The 20,954-nt window shown below is 44.7% G+C and overlaps 1 long non-coding RNA gene across 1 annotated transcript in view; it reads left to right on the top strand.

Annotated features, from left to right (window-relative positions):
* Window positions 1–6,541: 6,541 nt before the first annotated feature.
* Window positions 6,542–20,954, top strand: part of LOC123381110 — a 29,709-nt gene continuing 15,296 nt past the window's right edge. Inside the window, exon 1 of the long non-coding RNA XR_006587631.1 lies at window positions 6,542–7,110. This is a non-coding gene — a long non-coding RNA (uncharacterized LOC123381110). The remainder of the gene's footprint in view (window positions 7,111–20,954) is intronic.

Below are 20,954 nucleotides of genomic sequence, written 5' to 3'. Positions count from 1 at the left end.
AAAAAATCCAAAGTTTTCTAGATCATTCCAAAACATGCTGCTTTCAGACTTGTTCTTTTTTTTTTTTTTTTTTTTTTTGGTCTCAATGAATGACCTGAATTCTGAATGTCGCTCTCTTTTGGACCTAAAGCGGGGAGCTTGGGTTCGGCTCCCCTCTGCCCCAGGGAGGCGGGGCGGCGGGACTCTAATCGTGCCCGGTGCCCGTGGGTAGGTGGCGGTGAGGGCCCACCTCCCTTTCCGGCCCCACGCGACGGCTGAGCCCCACAGATGCTGAAGCACGTACACGGGAGACAGACACAGCCCGCCGTGCGGAGACCCCTGGCCGAGGGTGGGGCACGTGTGGCCCTGGAGCCTTGCCAGCGGCTCCAGAATGCGCCACGTGACCCTCCAGAAGCACAAAGCACAGCCCCGTCCCTTCTGTCCCTGAGCCCAGATCGAGTTGGATGCTTTCCCCCACTGAGCCACCCAGGCGCCCTTAGAGAGAATCTTAAGCAGGCTCCACGCCCCTTGTGGAGCCCAACTCGGGGCTCCACCCTATGACCTTGGGATCATGACCTGAGCCGAGATCAAGAGTCAGGCGTTCAGCGGACTGAGCCACCCAGGCGCTTCTATCCATCTTTTAAAAATCAGGCATTGATTGGGGCGCCTGGGTGGCTCAGTCGGTTAGACGTCCGACTTCAGCCCAGGTCACGATCTCGCGGTCCGTGAGTTCGAGCCCTGCGTCAGGCTCTGTGCTGACAGCTCAGAGCCTGGAGCCTGCTTCTGATTCTGTGTCTCCCTATCTCTCTGCTCCTACCCAGCTCGTGCTCTGTCTCTCTCTCTCTCAAAAATAAATAAACATTAAAAAAAAAAATTAAAAAAAAAAAGAGTCCGGCGTTCAGCGGACTGAGCCACCCAGGCGCTTCTATCCATCTTTTAAAAATCAGGCATTGATTGGGGCGCCTGGGTGGCTCAGTCGGTTGAGCGTCCGACTTCAGCTCAGGTCACGATCTCACATTCCCTGAGTTTGAGCCCCGCGTTAGGCTCTGGGCGGATGGCTGGGAGCCTGGAGCCTGCTTCCGGTTCTGTGCCTCCCTCTCTCTCTCTGCCCCTCCCCCATTCATGCTCTGTCTCTCTCTCTCTCTGTCTCAAAATAAATAAACGTTAAAAAAAATTAATAAAAAAATCAGGCATTGATTACTCAAACGATTGCCAGGCTGACCCGGAAGAAGCACCACAGTTAATTTAGCCAAACCCCTATTGATGGCCACTTATGCTGTTTCCTTTTTAGAAGCATTATTTCTCTTCTTCTTATGGCTCCCTGATGGGTTTGCCCAGGAGAAGCTACCGTAGAGCTGAGATTCTGACGCCAGGCACGCAAGCCCTGCGTGGCCCACAGAGCTAACGGGAGCTTTCTGCCCACTAGCCCAGCCTCTGGATACCTTCTATCCCTTCTCCCTTCTTCTATCCCTAGCAGCAGAGGGAAGAGGCTTTAAGAAGAGGTCCGCCAGCTCAGGAAGGAGGGGCTGGCCAGGTGGGCGGCGATCACACACGCAGGCTCTGGAATCCGGCCAGTTTGGGCAAATGACTGTTGCTGTCTGAGCCCTGGTTTACCCATCTGTAAGATCCAGGGTGTAATAGAAACGCCTCGTAGGGTTGCAGGAGGATTCAATGAAATAATCCGTGTAAAGAGCTTATCACGGCACCTGGAAAATATTACGCGCTTAAATAGTTGCTGGCGCTCGCTGTTGTCATGTTCGATTCAAGTTTTTCCCTTTTACTGGAGCTACGAGACTGCATTTGCTTTGTTATCTCTGGGGGCCATGCCTAATCCAGGCCAGTGATTCAGGAGGCTGCACAAATCTGCCTAAATTATATATTGGGGTTGCGCAGCGAATGCTTGCTACAATTTGACTATGGGAAGAAAATGTGATCTATTTGTAGCCCACGTGGTCTTGCTTATGCCGTGGCTCCAAATCCCTCCCCTCCGTCACCCCGCACTGGCAGAGAACAAAACCGAAAACAAAAAAAGTTAAGCTTTACTAACGTTATGGGTTGAATTGGGCATCCCCCCCCCACTAAAATTCACATGGTGACATCCTAACCTCTCCAGACCTCAGAATGTGACCTGCTTTGGAGACAGACCCTTTACAGACATAATCCTGTTAGAATCAGGTCATCAGGGTGGGCCCTAGTCGAATATGAGTGGTGTCCTTCCAAAAAGGGGATATTTGAGTGCAGACACGCAAAGAGAGAGGGTATGAAGAGACACTGGGAGAAAGCTATCGACAAGCCAAGGAGAGAGGCCTTAGAATGAGCCAACCCAGCCGGCACCTTGATCTTGGCCTTCCAGACGCCATTATCTGTGAGACAGTACATGTCTGTCGTTTAAGCCACCCAGTCTGCGGTGCTTTGCTACTAATATAACCAGTTTTAACATTTCTGTTCGAATGTTGTTTTTACAGGTTCCTGAGCTGAGTCTCCCTTGGATAAACATTCTCACCCTCTCCCAGATGCCACCCTCCCCTGCCTTTCTCCTGGGGTGGCTTGGAGCACATGGGGGGTGGGGGCGGGTAGGGCTTGCTCTGACGTCTCAGGAGACCGTGGTGAAGTGTAGAACTCGCCGGGACCCTGTGCCTCCTACTAGTGCAGAGAGATAGATGTCTCCTTTCTCCCTGATCCTGCACGTACAAGTGGAAACCCATGGAAAGAGAACCCAGCTCTGGGCGTGGCTGACTAGTGTCTCCTCGGCTAACCCCACACCGCCCAGCCCGGGTACCCCGGCTCTGCTGTCCTCCCAGCTTGGATAGGGATGAGGCATCCCAGCTTGTCTGAAGGTCACCCGTCCTGCCCCACGGCTGCCTGCTGGCTTTCACCCACACCCATGCCACACGAGACCTGAGAGTGCCCAGCAAGGCCAGCGAGGTGGGGCTGTGGTCTGGAAAAACCCCTGCCCTCGGTGTGTCAGGAGCAAATCTGCAAGAGGGGAGACCAAGCAAACGCCCGGCCAGTCCTCTCTCCAGAATCCCTCTTCCCTTCCTCTACAAATGCTCGTTCTGGAAAAGAAGCAACTTTTCTTCTCCTCTGTCTTCTCTACTTTTCCATCACCCAGTGGTAAGCCTCGGGGTGGTACAGGAAAGGGGGTCTGCTGCTCACCCCGGGCAGAATCCGGGAGCTGGGCTTCCAGGCACAGCTTTTGTGTGCTAAGGGAAGAGAATGAAGGAAATTGGAAAATCCCCCCCCCCCGGGACAGTGGCCTGACTTGAGTCCACCGGCTGGCTGCATCATCCCCTGTAGCCCGCCAGAGCGGAGCGTCACCCCCTCCTTCCTCTCGTGTCACGGATCGCACCCCCTCCCGTGCGCACGGGCTCTCCCGGGCCAGTCGGTCAAAGATCTTGTATTCAGAACACTATCAAGCACAGCTTCCATAACTTCCAGAAAAGCCCCCCATTACCATTGCTTCTCAACTCCTTCTGCGGCTCCCAACAGGCTTTGGGGCTGAAGAGTGGGAATGAAAAAGTCAGAACGATACTATTAAGACGGTTATTCATTCACAGGACGTCAGGAACCACTGAAGGTTCCGCACTTCACAGGTGGGGAAATGGAAGCTCAGAGAGGTGAGGCGCCTGCCCCAGGTGAGCCGGCTGGGAGCCACCTTTGACTTCAGGCTTCTTATGGTCACACCTTGAAGATCGCTGCCTCGCTGCGGCCCGGGGGGGGGGGGGGGGGGGGGGGCGGCTGTGAGCGGGCTCGAGTGCACAGTCCCACGTCGTTTTCTGCTCACTTCCGTCTTGTTGCTTACCGGACTTCTGAGAAGCTGGGGATGGGCCAGCAGCGAGGGTGGGGGCTGGAAAATCTCCATGCGGAGGGTGGTGCTCGTGGGATCCCCTACGGTTCACAATGTATCTGTAACGGGATTAGCGTTGCCTGGAATCCTGGCCTGCCCTCCCTTCCTGAGCAATCTGTATCCCCTGGGTCTAAGCGTTGCCAGGAACGAGGAACCCACCCTGGGCCTTTTTTTGAGAGAGAGAGAGAGAGAGAGAGAGAGAGAGAAAGGACGAGGAGGAGGAGGAGGAGGAGGAGGAGGAGGAGGGAGAGACAGGGATGGAGGAGAGGCAGACTCTGTGCTGAGCCTGGACTCACGAACCGTGAGATCCTGACCCGAGCTGAAGCCCGACGCTCAATCGACTGAGCCCCCCGCACCCCCCCCCCAGGTACCCCGAGCCGCACTTTTAAAGGGGAGGAGCCAGGTACTCAGGGAGGTCAAGGCATGTGCCCACGCGACGCAGCTGAAGAACAGTGGTGCCAAGACCCGAGTCCAGGGCTCTGGCGCTCAGCACCCACCTGGGTGACCCTGGCCACTGAGTGCCCGCTGCTCGGTGTGCGTCAGTGTTTTCGTCTACAAAATGGAGGGGCAGCTCAGGGGCTGAAATGAGATGCCAAATCAGGGGGCAAGAGACCCGTGCTTGAGTCCCAGCTCTGTTTCATGGGGTCTCCGTGTAACCCTGAGGTCATGTTCCCTTTCTGGGTCTCAGCCTTCCCTTCTGAAAAATAGGAAGGGGAAGGAGATGGGTTTTGCCAAGAGTCAGTTATCAGCAATTAGCATATAACATATAACCTACCATGTGTCGGGCACTTGAGACACGTAGCATTTCACGGACCCCTCCCCAAGCCCTGGCAGGTCGGCATGGTTATTATCACACACATTTTACGGGTGCAGAGACTCAGGTCCTCATGTTGGCTGAGGCTTGCCCTTGGCAGGGCAGCCTTTAAGGACCCTTTAAGCCCTGACATTCCAAGACTCCAGGCAGAGGGTTTCGGCAGATGAGGGTTCAAATCCTTCCTCTGCCGCTCCCCAGTTGTGTGATATTCTGGACAAAATGCTTCAACCTATCTGAGCCTCAGTTCCTTTATCTGCAAAATGGGTCCATCGGATCTGTCTTGCAGATTTCCTGAGATAATTCACGATCTGCTACAGGTCCGCTGTCAGGCTCATGGTACAGAGTGGTTCTTCCTGCTCTTTCCCGGCCTACAGTCAGGGGGTGCTTGAGAGGAACCACACTAAGCGAGGAGGCCAGAAGAATTCCTCCCTTTCCCAGCAAAATCCCGCCTGCCCCTCCCTCGCTTCTGTTCGGCTCTGCCACCTTCAAGTTCCAGCGGCTGCATTTAATTGGATTTAACTTAATAGTTTTATTGATGCCTTTGGGTTCAGGGGACAAAGAGGCTTCTGGGTAATTTGCACGTTTCTAACAAACCAAATAAAGAGCTGATAAGCATAAACAAGTCCATTTTAATTGGATTAAGAGAAGCCTGGGCTTGGGGCCGGCAAACCACAGAGGAGCTGGAGAAAAAAGGACTCGGATTTCAGACTTTCTGCTTCCTGGGGTCCCCAGAGCACTCTGCACTGACTCCCTTCTCTTGCACCGTGTGCTGAGGTGTTTGTGTCCGTGCCCTGTTCCCTACACCGGACAGAAGTCTCTCCCCACCACACCACCCGCCCCACCACCTCCCTTGCTTCCCCACCTGCTGCTGTGTGCTGCGAGACAGGTGGTACAACCCTCTGGCTTGGTCTCAGACCCACCCAAGTTCAGATCCCTGTCGCTTCCATATTTGTCTTGAGCAATTCATTTAAATCTGTAAGCCTCAGTTTCTTCAGCTGTGAAAGGGGATCGTGGTGGTGTTTATCCTGTAGGGTTAGCGTGACAATTACATGCTGGTCAATTGCCTCCTACTTAAAAGGTTCCCCAAGGTGGCAGCCACTGATAGCCAGAGTCAGGATGAGGGCGGGTCCCAGCCAAGTAAAGGAGCCAGAGGGTATGATATTTGGTAAGTAGAGGGTCAACTAACCCAGCCAGGAGGACCCAGGAGACAGCTTTGTCGTCGGAGAAAAGAGGCAGAAGCTGAAACAAAACCAAAAGCATTTATTTGGGGTCTCGGAGTTACAATTCGAGGAACACAGATTTGAGTACCAACCCGAATGGTGTCCCTCCCACCCCTACCACTTGCAAAACAAAAGTCAAGGTTTCTGAAAGATAAAAGGGAACGTGTGTTTCTGTGTATGTTGTTTACAAAGAATTCTGATTGGTGTTGGCGGCAGAAAACTACTCCTGGCTGAATATAATTGGTTTCAAAGCAAAGTCTCTTACTGTTGCAAGCTGCACATGTTACCACCCAGTCCTCGGGCTATTTGTGGTTTGGCCCCGTTCACAAGTTCACGGGTCCACCTGGTAAGGACGTGCATAAGGCCCGCCTCCTTATGGCCTCCCGGCTCAATTTTATTTATTTAATTTTTTTAACACTTATTCATTTTTTTTTTCAACATTTATTTATTTTTGGGACAGAGAGAGACAGAGCATGAATGGGCGAGGGGCAGAGAGAGAGGGAGACACAGAATGGGAAACAGGCTCCAGGCTCTGAGCCATCAGCCCAGAGCCCGACGCGGGGCTCGAACTCACGGACCGCGAGATCGTGACCTGGCTGAAGTCGGACGCTTAACCGACTGCGCCACCCAGGCGCCCCATAACACTTATTCATTTTTGAGAGACAGAGAGAGACAGAGGATGCACGGGAAGGTTAGAGACAGGGGAAGACACCGAATCCGAAGCAAGCTCCAGGGTCTCAGCACAGAGCCTGACGCAGGGCTTGAACTCACAGACCCAAGAAATCATGACCCTAGCTGAAGTCCCTGACGCTTAACCAACTGAGCCACCCAGGTACCCCCTCCTGGCTCCGTTTAAAAACGCTTTGACATAATCGACCCCTCTTTATTTGACTTTTTTTTTTTTTTCTTTTTTGGCAGCTTTTTTAAAGATTTTACAGCTTTGACTTTTTTTACAGCTTCCAGGTGGGGCTTGAGGAATGGCTAGGGGTTGCCTGCAGCCATGCTTCCCAAACTTGACAGCACGTGCAGACCCCCAGGGATCTTTATCTTGTTAGGATGCAGATTCTGACTCGTGGGGCCTGAGATGGGTTTCACGTTTCTCATTGCCTCTCAGGTGATGCTGTGAGGCTGTTCTGAGGATCCTGCCTTGAATAGCTAGACGCCAGGGGTCGGCGGGGAGTCGGGATCCGAGACCAGTCTGACCCCCAAACCTGCCTTCTCATGAGCCCACCAGGAGGATGAGGGAACAGGTACATTGGGACATCCGGCAGGGGAGGTGGGCCAGGGGAGCTGTAGCCTGGGAAACCTCCTTGGCATTTCTTTATTTTATCCTGAACTTCTGTGGCTGTTTTGCATTGGACGCTGTGCTGCATTTGAGCCTTTTCCGATATAGAAATAACCGTGTCCGGTATTTTCGCTGCAAACTTTTTTTTTTTTTTTTTTTGCCACGTAACTAATTGGCCGTAGCGAAGTTTTGCCGTAAAAGAGAAAATCACGAAGAACACAAGAAGGGGCGTTCGTTACAAAGGACATCACGAAACACAAAAGAAGACAAAGTGAAAATTCTGCTCTACTGGGGAATAACGAAATATTTGAGTGCATTTCAAGTGTGTGTAGAGTCCTGGCAATCCTGTGGGAGTAATCAATTTTCTGAGTTGTACCTGAGCACTTAACTGCAAAGTCTTTCGTTCGTACTGTCCTACTTGTCGTGGTTGTTGGTTCGGCATCACGCCTTTTCTTCACTGAAATGTCTTCCTTCGTTAAGAGAGGTATCCGTTTCCCCATATCAGGATGCTTTGGGTTGTGTCGTGAAAGGCCTTGTACGCTATCCTTTGTTCTTGGCACGTTGTCACAAGTGCGTTGGTGGACCTTTTAAAGTTCTGTGGGAAATGTGCGTTCAAAACTCTGTGCCTGTGTGTAGCCCATTAGGAGGGCTGAGATCAGTGGGGAAGTGGAAGGGTCGACCAGTTGATAAAACCAACGAGCTGTCAAACCAAACTCTCAGCCGGCTATTTTGTTTTTTAACTGTTTCCAGCAAAATTGCCTTACAGCCGATGAGGTCCGCAGGAAAAATGTGTGTTGTAAAGATGCTTATGGCAAAAGTACTTAGAACCAAGATCGCAGTCCCCTCCCTGAAGATTCTTCTAGTACAACTGATAGTCCAGAAAGCAGTGACTCCCCATATGGCCCCACCAGTGGGTGGTGGGCATGTGTGATTGCTGGGCTGGACACCCGTTTACTGGCTCTTCCTGGGTCTGTACTGTCTGCCTTGGGCCCCGTCTCAGCCCGACTGTGTGAACTCCGAGAGGCATGTGTCCTGAGACGCTTGAGGTGGGTTTTGTTAATGCAAGAATCCTGCGTGGAGAACGTTCTATAGGAAACCCCTGGCACCGTGCCTCTGATTCTATCATTAGGGCTGCAGGCCTGGGCTCCCGGGCTGGCCTTGCCTCTTAGCAGGTGTGTGACTCGCTCTTCCAGCCCTAGCTTCCTCGTCTGTAAATCGGGGCTTATGACAGCCCCCCGCCCCGGGGCTGTTTTGAGACCTAAGTGAAAAAGGGGGGTGTACGACTGAGGGCACACCTGCCCATTTTAAGTGCTCACTAAGCATATTGCTGTCACAATTTGAATATAACCGTGTCGTGGGCCTCTAAGTGCTTCACGTGTGGCGTTCATTCATGTGCTTAGTTCTTTCCTCCCTAAGGTTCCATTTGCTCAACTGTACCGTAAGAGAGTTGATCTAGTCCGGGGGTTGCCAGACTATAGGTAGTGGACCTGCACGCAGCCTCGTTTTGCAAATACCTCATGGATCAGGGGTGCTCGATCCTGCAGAGTCAAAAATCCACATGTAACTTTGACTCCTCAAACAGTAACTAATAGCCTACTGCCGACCGGAAGGCTTAGTGATAACGTAAAAGTTGATTCACCTGTATTTTGTATATTAAGAGGTATTATACACTGTATTCTTACCTTAAAGTGAGCTGGGGGAAAGGAAATGTTATTGGGGATGTCCTAAGAGAAATTGCACGTATAGTCCTGTGCTGTAAGAAATCTACATATAAGTGGACCCGTGCAGTTCAAATCCGTGTTGTTTGAGGGTGGGTTGTACAGTTTTATTGGCCCACGGCCTTACCCATTCCTTTATGTACCGTCTGGCTGCCTCCATGCTACAGAGATTGGGGTGAGCAGTCTCAACAGAGACCTTATGCCCACAAAGCCTAAAATATTTGCTATCCAACCCTTTACATAAAAGGTTTACTGATCTACTCCAGCGAATTGCAAACTTTTATTAGCTGATGCAGGGGACACTTTGGGTTGCCTCTCTGTTGCACGTCAGGTTTTCAGAGAAGCAGGCTCTGAAATGGAGTTTAACGTGCGGGATATTCCTTAGGGCATGCTTTTGGATCACCACTTGTGCCAGGCGGGGAAGGAAGCAGAAAGAAAGAGGTCGATCTGTAATGCAGGCTCAGTGACCGCCTCAACTGACCCCATAGAGAGATAGGATGGCCTTTTGGGGCTGTCCTAGGTTGGGGTAAGGTGTTCAGCCCTTGAAACCCTACATTAATCGGTTGTTGGATGTCCGCTGTCCCGGGAAGGGTGCACGGTCCCTGGTGAGGTGGTTGTCTGCAGCTGAATCAGTCCTTAAAGGGGCTGACAGCTGAGGTCAAGGGCTTTACTGGAAGGGGTGGTGGGGCACCTGGCTGGCTCAGTTGGTTAAGCGTTCAGGTCATGATCTCATGGTTCATGAGATCAAGCCCCGCGTTGGGCTCTGCACTGCCAGCACGGAGCCTGCTTGGGATGCATATTCTCTCTCTCTCAAAATAAATGTAAGAAAAAAGAAAGGGGTAGCAGATTCCACAGTCTTCTCACTACCCCACAAATCTTCTTGACATCTGCCTTGGTGTCAGAACTCTGATTTTGTTTGAAGCAGCAACATGACGAGCCCCCAGGATACATCCTGACTCTGTTAAGCCTCTCCTGCTTCTCACCTGGGCCTGTGCCACCTATTTATTCTTCAGCCTCCTTTACAGCCAGCAGTGGCTTACTGGAGTCTAGTTCTGGCCAATAGAGTATAAGGGGAAGTCTGCAAGGATGGGGCAGTGTGGTTCTAAGAAAGACAGTTTGTTTTCTGATGAAAAGGGACAAGCATGAGAGAAGGAAGAGTTGGCTGGCAGCCCCCCTCTGCTTTCTTCCTGCCTCAAATGTAGGCATTGATGCCTTGGGCTGTGGCAGCCATCTTGAGGCCATGAGGCAACACCTATGCATTCATCTTTTGATGATGACACTAAGAATGGCGAAAGAGAAAGAAAGAAAGAAAGAAAGAAAGAAAGAAAGAAAGAAAGAAAGAAAGAAAGAAAGAAAGAAAGAAAGAAAGAAAGAAAGAAAGATTGGATCCTTGGTGTCATTATTTCAATCATTATATTGGGCCTGGAACTGTCTACCTTCAGTCCTCTTGTTCAGTGGGATAATAGTATGGCAGGTCATTCCCTGCCCCAGGCACTGGGTTTTCATTCTCCATCTGTAAAATGGGATAAGAATAATACTTCCCTTGTGGAGCCGCTATGAATCATCAACTATCTTGGCATATTTAAAGTGAACTATATAGGAAATAAAGCCAAGGAGGATTCTATGGTAACTGATCTAAAGAGAGGAATGACAAATATAGTAAAAGCCATCGTTACCAATGAGGATCACCAAATTCCTAGAAAGAAGCAGTTGGCAGCTTGAGGCAATTAGCTCTACAAGATTTCTCTTACCTTTTAAATATATAATACATGATACAGATATGTATATAAGGATCTATATAAAGATACGTATTACTATATATATATATATATATATATATATATATATATATATATATATACACACACACACACTATGAGTTAGATATTCTAGTACTTACTGTCCCAAGCATTCTAAACTGATAAGGCAGGGGATTATTTTATCATATGAAACCCTGCACAAAACTTCAGTGTGTGAACAGAAAACTATCACAATTCTAGTTAAAACTAATTTGGCGGCTTGCATCGCCCTCCTCTACTCCCCTGCTTCTGGACACTTTCATAGACCTTTAGAACCCTGAGGGAACCCTAGTTTCAAACCCCTAGAATGGGTGGTATATCAGTTACCTATTGCTACAATGATGCTGTCTAGCAACACAAAATTTCAATGCACTTAAAAATCGGGGTTCGTTGCTCTTTCGTCTGAGCTGGTTGGCTAGACAGTTCTGCTGATCTTGGCTGGACTCCCTCTGATGTGTGGGGATGGCTGATTGTTGACTGATCTAGGATGGCCTAAGCTTGGGCAGTCGGGGAGAGCTTTGCTGGCATCCTCCAGCAGGGGTAAGAGGCATGTAAGAGGGAGATCAAAGCTAATCATGCAGGTACATTTCCCGCCTCTGGTTACATCACATTTACTAACCTCTCTCTGACTAAAGCGAATCACATGGCCAAGCCCAGAGTCAGAGTGGGAGGGTGCTTCAAAGTCACATGGTGACAGGTATAAAGAAGGGTGAAAAGCTATGGCTTTATATATATACATGGTGTGTGTGTGTGTGTGTGTGTGTGTGTGTGTGTGTGTGTGTATGTATCACCTGTGGTCTCGGAGAATCCTCCTGATTTTAAACACATGATCTTGAAAGCTCCATAGAAACCCGACCTTAAAAAGGTGGCTTTTTCTATTTCACTGGTTGGGCCTCATGGTGTGTTGTTTGTTTTTTTTTCCTTAGGGCTTATGCTGCAAAAAATTATGTGCTCTCAGATGTTCAGGCCAGCTAGCTGTTGATCAGTTCCCCCATTTGTGTGACTACAAATAGGACTTACCCACCATCTGTATCCCTAAGTTTAAGCACAAGACTAGAAACATTGCACTAGGGGGATCAAGGAGCTTATGGTCCCAACTCAAATTGCCTAGAGTGGGGAGGGGTGACTCGTAGTTCAGCAACACAGGAAGACTGTCAAACGTCCTGATGATATGAAATCAGCCATATAAAAGAGTGGAACTTAAGTCACAGTTCTGCTTGTTCTGTGATGCATAATTTCATCAGGATAAAAAGGAAAACACGAAGCATGCTTGTATATCTAAGTGAGGCTGGCACAGCAATTAGGCCCTGTTGATGGGGGCTTGGTTTACTCTCCTGCTCCGAAAAATTTATTTGTGTGGCACCCACACAGCTTTGTGCCACTGAGCACATGTGTTCTCACTCTCCTGTAAATACTTGATTTTTCTAGTCCTGCTCCCAAGTGGTTTCTTTCTTGGGAGCTGCTACCACTTGAAAAGTTTGTCCAAACAAACTGACCAAGACCTGGTCAGTCTTTTAAGGAAACTATCTGCCTCTATGCATTTTGTTTTTATTCATGTCTTTCATTTTTCTCCTCTTTCACCTCGATTAAAATTCCCAGGAGGGTTGGCTTGAAGTTATGGGAGTCTGTAGAGAAACCGTGGTTATGGAGCATACATGATGTTTCAGGACCACGGACAGAGCACCTCCCGCTGTGTGGATCTCGTATGCCTACAACACAGCCTGTGGAGAGCAAACCTGTTGTTTAATTTTCCTCTGTGTAGGGCACCATTTCATCAAGAGCTGGTTCAATGGTTAACAGCTTGAGTCTGGGGTTAGAATGTCTGAGTGTAATTTTGCCATCTCTCCCGTTACTAACCGCTTGACTCAGCCTTGGTTTCTCATCAGTAAAATAGAAATCATAATAGTGTCTAACTCCCTAGAGTTGTCGGGATTAAATGGCACGGTAAATTGAATCATTGGCCCCGATTCTTCATTCCTACTGGTTTGCATGCTATGAAACTTGGCAGTCGACAATATGGCTTGTTCATCCTATAGAATGGTAGCAGATGAGATGTAAACAGTGACAACAAATATGCTTAGAAACACTCTCCTGTGCGTCTGTCCTTACCATGAGCAAAGCTTCCCCTAGGTAGTTGCTTCCTCGTCATCCTGGGCCCTGGGGTAAACCTATGGGGTCAAATTTGAACTCAACCCTCAATCTGGAACATAGAGTCTGGAGCCCCGTCTATCCCTGCCAAGTTGCAGCCCACACCTAGACCCATGAGAATAAATGATTGCCATATCGAACCACCGAGTTTTAGGGCTGTTTGCTATGCAGCATAATTGAGGGAGTAGCTGACCAATAGAAGTAAAACAAAGTATGTAATACACTTAAAACAGTGCCTGTACAAAGTAAGTGAATTATTCATTTTGGCTCTCCAGGTCATCATTATCAGGAGATGTGAAGATCAGTGGTACATGACTAAGATCTGGACGTCTGGCCTTGGGCAAGTCATTTAACCTCACTGGTCCTCACTTTGCTTGTGTACAAAATGAAGCTAGGAATGCCCCTTCTGAGTATGTCTGAAATCATCAAAGGAGATCTGAACCTAAAATGGTATTGGAAACTATAGGTTGGTCAACTGTAAAAGCAATGTGATCAGGTGCTTCTACACATCAGCAATGTGATCAGGTGCTTCTAACACATCCTATGTGTCAGAAACAAGATTCAGATTATGAAATCCAGTCTGAAGACCCAGTAGTACCAATGGGGGAAAGAGCCATGAAACCAAAAAGCTACTAGCTTTAAACTGATTTACCAGTGCAACCCTTTTTACTGATTTGATGCTAATTCCCAAGTACAGAGTCAGGCCTCACCAAATAAGTCACACACATTGTGTGATTTAGCATCAGGAGAAGGTCCAGGTAGCTCCCATCCAAATAGCTCTTGGGTCCAAGAGACTCTCCAAGTAGTATCTTGTGATGGCTGGGGAAAAAATGCTTCCATGAGCAGCATTCTCTTGGAATAAGGATCTTGATTTTGCAGGTCCCTTTGAAAAGGTGTCTAAGTTACTAACAGACACACAACGATAGTTACACATCTAGCAAAAGATGAGCAAGCTGTCTACCAGCTGGGAGAGGGAATGAGACTGAGAGCAGATGTGTTCTGATGGTGGGGGTGAGGTAGGCTGGAGGGACAAAACACAAAACATGAAATCCAGTCAAGCAGGAGGAATTCGGGGGGGGGGGGGAGGAAATAGACAGTGGTAATTGTGGAAGGTTGTAGGAATTCTCAATATGCCTGGGTTCATAAGAGCATGTGGAATTTACACAAAGATTTCTTAAATCGGATGCAAGAAATACTAAAACAGAAGAACTGATAAGTTGGGCTTTGTTTGAATGAACAATTCTTCCCCTTCAAAGATGTTAGGAAAATGAAAAGGAAAGTCACATACTTAAAGTAAAGCCCTTACACCTAGAATATACAAAGAACACTTATAACTAATAAGACAACACAATTTTTGAAAGGGGCCGATTATTTATTTTAAATTCTAGTATAATTAACATGCAGTGTTATTAGTTTCAGGTGTACAATATAGTGATTCAACAATTTCATACATGACTCAGTGCTCATCAAAATAAATGTACTACTCTTCATTCCCTTAACCTATATCAAACATCTGCCCACCTCCCTCTGGAAAACACCAGTTTTTTCTCTATAGTTAAGGGTCTGTTTTTTGTTTTTTCGTTTGTTTCTTAAATTCCACATATGAGTGAAATCCTGTAGTATTTGTCTTTCTCTGACTTATTTCACCTAGTATTATATCCTCTAGATCCATCCATGTTGTTGCAAATAGCAAGATCTCATTCTTTTTTTATGGCTAATATTTCTGTGTGTGTGTGTGTGTGTGTGTGTGTGTGTGTGTGTGTAAACACCATATCTTCATTCATCTATGAATGGACATTTGGGTTGCTTCCATATCTTGGCTATTGTAAATAATGCTGCAATAAACATAGGGGTGCATATATCTTTTTGAATTAGTGTTTTCATTTTCTTTGGGTAAATACCCAGGAGTGGAGTTACTGAATCTAGTAATTGTAATGAATCTAGTAATGGTAATTCTAGTTTTAATTTTTTTTAGAAACCTCCATGCTGTTTTCCACAGTGGCTGCACTAGCTTACATTCCCACAAACAGGGCACAAGGGCTCCTTTTTCTCCACATCCTTAACAAAACTTTTTGTTTCTTGTGTTTTTGATTGTAGCCATTCTGACAGGCGTGAGGTGGTATCTCATTGTGGTTTTGATTTACATTTCCTTGATGATTAGTGTTGTTGAGCATGTTTTCATATGTCTGTTGGCCTTCTGTATGTCTTCTTAATTTTTTTTTCAACGTTTATTTATTTTTGGGACAGAGAGAGACAGAGCATGAACGGGGGAGGGGCGGAGAGAGAGGGAGACACAGAATCGGAAACAGGCTCCAGGCTCTGAGCCGTCAGCCCAGAGCCCGACCTGGGGCTCGAACTCATGGACCGCGAGATCGTGACCTGGCTGAAGTCGGACGCTTAACCGACTGCGCCACCCAGGCGCCCCTGTATGTCTTCTTTAGAGAAATGTCTGTTCATGTCTTCTGCCCATTTTAATTAGATTGTTGGTGTTGTATATTGGTCTTGTATAAGTTCTTTATATATCTTGGATAATAACCCCTTATCAGATATATCATTTACAAATATTTTTTTCTACTTGGTTATTGCTTTTATTTTGTTGATGGTTTCCCTTGCTGTGCAGAAACTTTTTATTTTATTTTTTTTATTTTTTTCAACGTTTATTTATTTTTGGGACAGAGAGAGACAGAGCATGAACGGGGGAGGGGCAGAGAGAGAGGGAGACACAGAATTGGAAACAGGCTCCAGGCTCTGAGCCATCAGCCCAGAGCCCGACGCGGGGCTCGAACTCACGGACTGCGAGATCGTGACCTGGCTGAAGTCGGACGCTTAACCGACTGCGCCACCCAGGCGCCCCGAAACTTTTTATTTTGATGTAGTCCTAATATTTTATTTTTTGTTTCCCTTGCCTTAGGAAACCTTTCTAGAAAAATGTTTTTATAGCCAGTGTCAGAGAAATTATTGCCTGTGCTATCTTCTAGGATTTTCATAGTTTCAGATCACATGTTTAGATCTTTAATCCATTTTGAGTCTATTTTTGTGTATGGTGTAATAAAGTGGTCCAGTTTCCTTCTTTTGCATGTAGCTATCCAGTTTTTCCAACACCGTTTGTTAAAGAGACTGTTCTTTACCCACTGCATATTCTTGCTTCCTCTGTCAGAGATCTATTGACCATATAATTGTGGGTTTATTTCTGGGCTCTCTATTCTGTGCTGTTGATCTATGTGTCTATTTTTGTGCCAGTGCCATACCATTTTGATTACATAGCTTTGTAGTCTATCTTGACATCTGTGGTTGTGATACCTCTAGTTTTGTTCTTTTTCAAGATTGCTTTGCCTATTTGAGGTCTTTTGTGGTTACATACAAATTTTAGGATTATTCTAGTTCTGTGAAAAATGCTATTGGTATTTTGATAGAGATTGATTGCATTACATCTGTAGATTGCGTTGGGTAGTATGGACATTTTATCAATACTTGTTCTCCCAATCCATGAGCATGGGATATCTTCCCCTTTGTACATGTCATCTGCACTTGCTTTCATCAGTGTTTTATAGTTTTCAAAGTACAGGTCTTTTACATCCTTGGTTAACTTATTTCCTAGGTGTTTTATTATTCTTGGTGAAATTGTAAATGGGAACGTTTTCTTAATTTCTTTTTCTGCTACTTCATTATTAGTATATGAAAGTGTAACAGATTTCTGTATATTGATTTTGTATCCTGTGACTTTACTGAATTCATTTATAGTTATAGTAGTTTTTTGGTGGAGTCTTTAGGGTTTTCTATACATAGTATCATGTCATCTGCAAAAAGTGAAAGTTTTACTTCTTCCTTACCAACTTGGATGCCTTTTATTTCTTGTCTTTACTTCTCGTCTGATTGCTGTGGCTAAGAGTTCCAGTACTATGTTGAATAAGAGTTGTGGGAGTGGACATCCTTGTCTTGCTCTGCATCTTAGGGGGAAAGCTCTCAGGTTTTCCCCATTGAACATCTGGATTTTTCATATATGGCCTTTATTATGTTGAGGTGTGTTTTCTCTGAGCCTGCTTTGTTGGAGGTTTTTATCATGAATGGAGGTTGTACTTTGTTAAATGCTTTTTCTGCATCTATTAAAATGATCATAAGGTTTTTGTTCTTTCTCTTCTTGATGTGATGTAACACACGGATTGATTGGTGAATATTGAACCACACTTGCATCCCAAGAATAAATCCCATCTGATTGTGGTGAATGTTTTTTTTTAAATATATTGTTGGATTTGGTTTGCTAATACTTTTTGAGGAATTGTGCATCTGTGTTCATCAGAGATATTGGCTGTAGTGGTTGTTGTTGTTGTTGTTTTTATTGTTTGTTTTTGTACTGTCTTTATCTGGTTTTCTTATCAGGGTAATGCTGGCCTCATAGAATGAATTTGGAAGATTTCCTTCCTTTTCTATTTTTGGAACTAGTTTGTGAAGAATAGATATTAAATATTTTTTAAATGTTTGGTTGAATTCACCTGTGAGGCCATCTGGTCCTAGACTTGTTTGCTGAGAGTATTATTATATTATTGATTGAATTTCATTGCTAGTAATCATCTGTTCAAATTGTCTACTAATGATTCAGTTTTGGGAAATGATATGTTTCTAGGAGTTTATTTCTTCTAGGTTGCCCAACTTGTTGGCATATAATTTTTCATGATATGCTCTTATAATCCTTTGTATTTATGTGGTGTTGGTTGTTATTTCTTTGCTTTCATTTCTGATTTTGAGTCCTTTTTTTATGAATCTGGCTAGAGATTTATTAATTTTGTTGATCTTTTCAAAGAATAAGCTCCCAGTTTCACTGATCTGTTCTATGTTTGTTTGTTTGTTTTTGAGTTTCTATTTCACTTATTTTTGCTCTAATCTTCATTATTTCTATCCTTCTACTGTTTTTTTTTTTTCTTTTTCTGGCTCCTTTGGTGTAAGATTAGGTGTTTACTTGAGATTTTTCTTTCTTCTTGAGGTAGGCCTGTATTGCTATAATCTTCCCTTTTAGAGATGCTTGTGCTGCATCCCAAAGAGTTTGGACCCTTGTGTTTTTATTTTCTTTTGTCTCTGTGTATTTTTAAAATTTCCTCCTTGATTTCTTGGTTGACCCCTTCATTGTTTGGTAGCATGTTATGCTACCGATATGATTAGATTCCTCCATGTATTTGTGTTCTTTCCAGATTTTTTCTTGTGGTTGATTTCTAGTTTCATAGTATTGTGGTCAGAAAAGATGCATGATATAGTTTTAATCTTCTTGAATTTGTTGAGACTTGTTTTGTGGCCTAACATGTAATCTATTCTGGGGAATGTTCCATGTGTACTTGAAAAGAATGTGTATTCCAGTTTGGGGATGGAATGTTCTGAATATATCTATTAGATTCTTCTGGTCCAATGTGTCATCCAAAGCCACTGTTGCTTGTTTTTTTCTGTTTGCATTATCTATTAATTGGGATGTTAAAGTCCCTACTATCATTGTATTCCTATCGATTTGTTTCTTATGTGTGTTAATAGCTGCATTATGTATTTGGGTGCTTTCATGTTGGGTGCATAAACAGTTATAATCATGTTGGGTGCATAAACAGTTATAATCTTCTCTATTGGATTGTTCCTTCTATGAGTATATAGCATCCTTCTTTGTCTTTTGTTACAGTCTTTTAAAATCTATTTTGTCTAATATTAGTAATGCTACCCCAGCCTTCTTTTCACTTCCATTTGCATGATAAATGTTTTCCATCTCCTCACTTTCAATCTGCATGTGTCATTAGGTCTGAAAGGAGTTTCTTGTAGCCAGCCTATATATGGGGCTTCTTCTTTATCCATTCCATCACGCTATGTCTTTTGATTGGAATGTTTATTTACCTTCAAAGTAATTATTGATGTGTTTGTACTTATTGCCATTTTGTTATTTGCTTTATTGTTGTTTTGTAGTTCTCTGTGCGTTTCTTCTCTTGATCTATTTTCTTGTGGTTTGATGGCTTTCATTAGTAATATGCTTAGATTCCTTTCTCTTTATTTTTTGTATATATGTATTACAGGCTTTTAATTTGGTTACCATTAGGTTTATATGTAATATCCTATATAGAGAGTAGTCTATATTAAGTTGATGGTCACTTAGATTTGAACCCATTTTAGAAGCACTAAATTTTTACTCCTCCCCACCACAACACACGTGTTTTAGGTATACGGTGTCATATTTCACATCTTTTTATTTTGTGAATCACCTGCCTGATTTTTATGCATACATTTCATTTTTCTGATTTTCTTCTTCCTACTTTCTTACCCCTGTTTTGGTCTTTCTTTGTCATTCGAAGAATCCCCTTTAGCATTTCTTGTAAGGCTGACTTAGTGGTGATGAATTCCTTTAACTTTTGTTTGGGGAAACATTCTCTCCTTCTATTCTGAATGATAGCATAGCTGGATAGAATATTCTTGGTTGCAGGATTTTTTTTCCTTTTAGGACTTTGAATATATCCTGCCACTCCCTTCTGGCCTGCAAAGTTTCTGCTGAAAAATCATCTGATAGCCTTATGGGGTTTCCCTTAGATGTAACTGTTTTCTTTTCTCTTGCTGCTTTTAAAATTCACTATCACTACATTTTGCCACTTACTATGCCTTGAGTGGACCTCCTTAGGTTGATTTTTTTTTTTTTTTTTTTTTTTTGAGGGCTCTTGGTGCCTCCTTGATCTGGATGTCTGTTTTCCTTCCCCAGATTTTGGACGTTTTTAGCTATTTTTATTCAAGTAAATTTTGCTCCCCTTATTCTCTCTCTTCTCCTTCTGGGACCTCTATAATGCAAATGTTATTACACCGATGATGTCATTGAGTTCCCTTAATCTATTTTCATTTTTAAAATTCTTTTTTCTTTTTCCTGCTCTGCTTGCTTGATTTCCATTACTGTCTTCTAGCTCACTGATCCATTTTTCTGCTTCCTCTACTCTACTATTTATTCCCTCTAGTGTATTTTTAATTTCACTTACTGAGTTAATCTGATTATTTTTTATATTTTCTATCTTTTTGTTGGCAGTCTCCCTGAGATCCTAAGTCTAGTGAGTATCTTTAGGACAATTATTTTATATTTTCTGTCAGGCATATTGCCTATCTTTTTCATTTTGCTCTCTTGCTCTGATTTTGTCTCCTTCCTTCATTTGGGACTTAGGCTTCTGTCTCCTCATGTTGTCCAACTTTCTGTGTCTGTTTCTATATATTGGGAAAGTCAGCTATGTCTCCTGCTCTTGAAAGTAGGGGCTTGAGGAAAAAGAGGTCCTGCAGTAAAAAGGACAGAGTACTTGAATAGACACTTCAGCAAAGAAAATTTAGAGCTAGTGAGTGCGTGAAAAGATGCACAACATCATTCACCATTAGAGAGATGCACATTCAAACCACAGTGAGTACCACTCACATCCAATAGGATATCTAAAAGTAAAAAGACAGACAACACCAAGGGTTGGTGAGGATGTGACTTCTCCTCTACTGCTGGTAGAAATAGATAATGGGACAGCCTTTTGGGAAAACAGGTTGGCAGGTTTTTTAAAATGAAATTCAACATCCATTTGTGATCCAGCAGCAATTCCACTCTTAGGTATCTACTCAAGAGGATGAAAACTTGTATCAGCACAAAGATCTGTATGTCAACATTTATAGCAGCTTTACTGATAATAACTCCAAACTGGAAAGAAGTCAAATTGCTATCAATTGGTGAATGAGTTAAAAAAAAAAAAAAAAAAAAAAAAAAAAAAGAAGATGTGGTATGTCCATACAATGGAGTACTACTAAGCAATGGAAAGGAGTGAACTCTCGATACTGATCATGCAACAATATGGAGATATCTCAAAAGTATGAAGTTAGCTGAAAGAAGAGAGACATGTATGATTCCATTTATATGAGATTCTGGAAAATGATAATGATAGAAAGCAAACCAGTGGGGGAGGGCACAGTGGAAGGAGGAAATCAACTGCAAAGGGCATGTCAGAACTTTTTGAGGAAAATGGTAATGTTCTATAGCATGAAAGGGATGGTAATCCTATGATTATCTCATGAGTATTAAAATTCACCAACTCCTATACGTGAAATTGGCAAATTTTGTTGTATGTAAAATATATTTCAATAAAAGTGACCAAAAAAACCCACTGAGCTCGCGGTAA

The sequence above is a fragment of the Felis catus genome, chromosome D3, assembly GCF_018350175.1.
Source record: "Felis catus isolate Fca126 chromosome D3, F.catus_Fca126_mat1.0, whole genome shotgun sequence".
Lineage (NCBI taxonomy): Eukaryota > Metazoa > Chordata > Mammalia > Carnivora > Felidae > Felis > Felis catus.
This window is presented reverse-complemented; position numbering and strand designations above follow the sequence as displayed.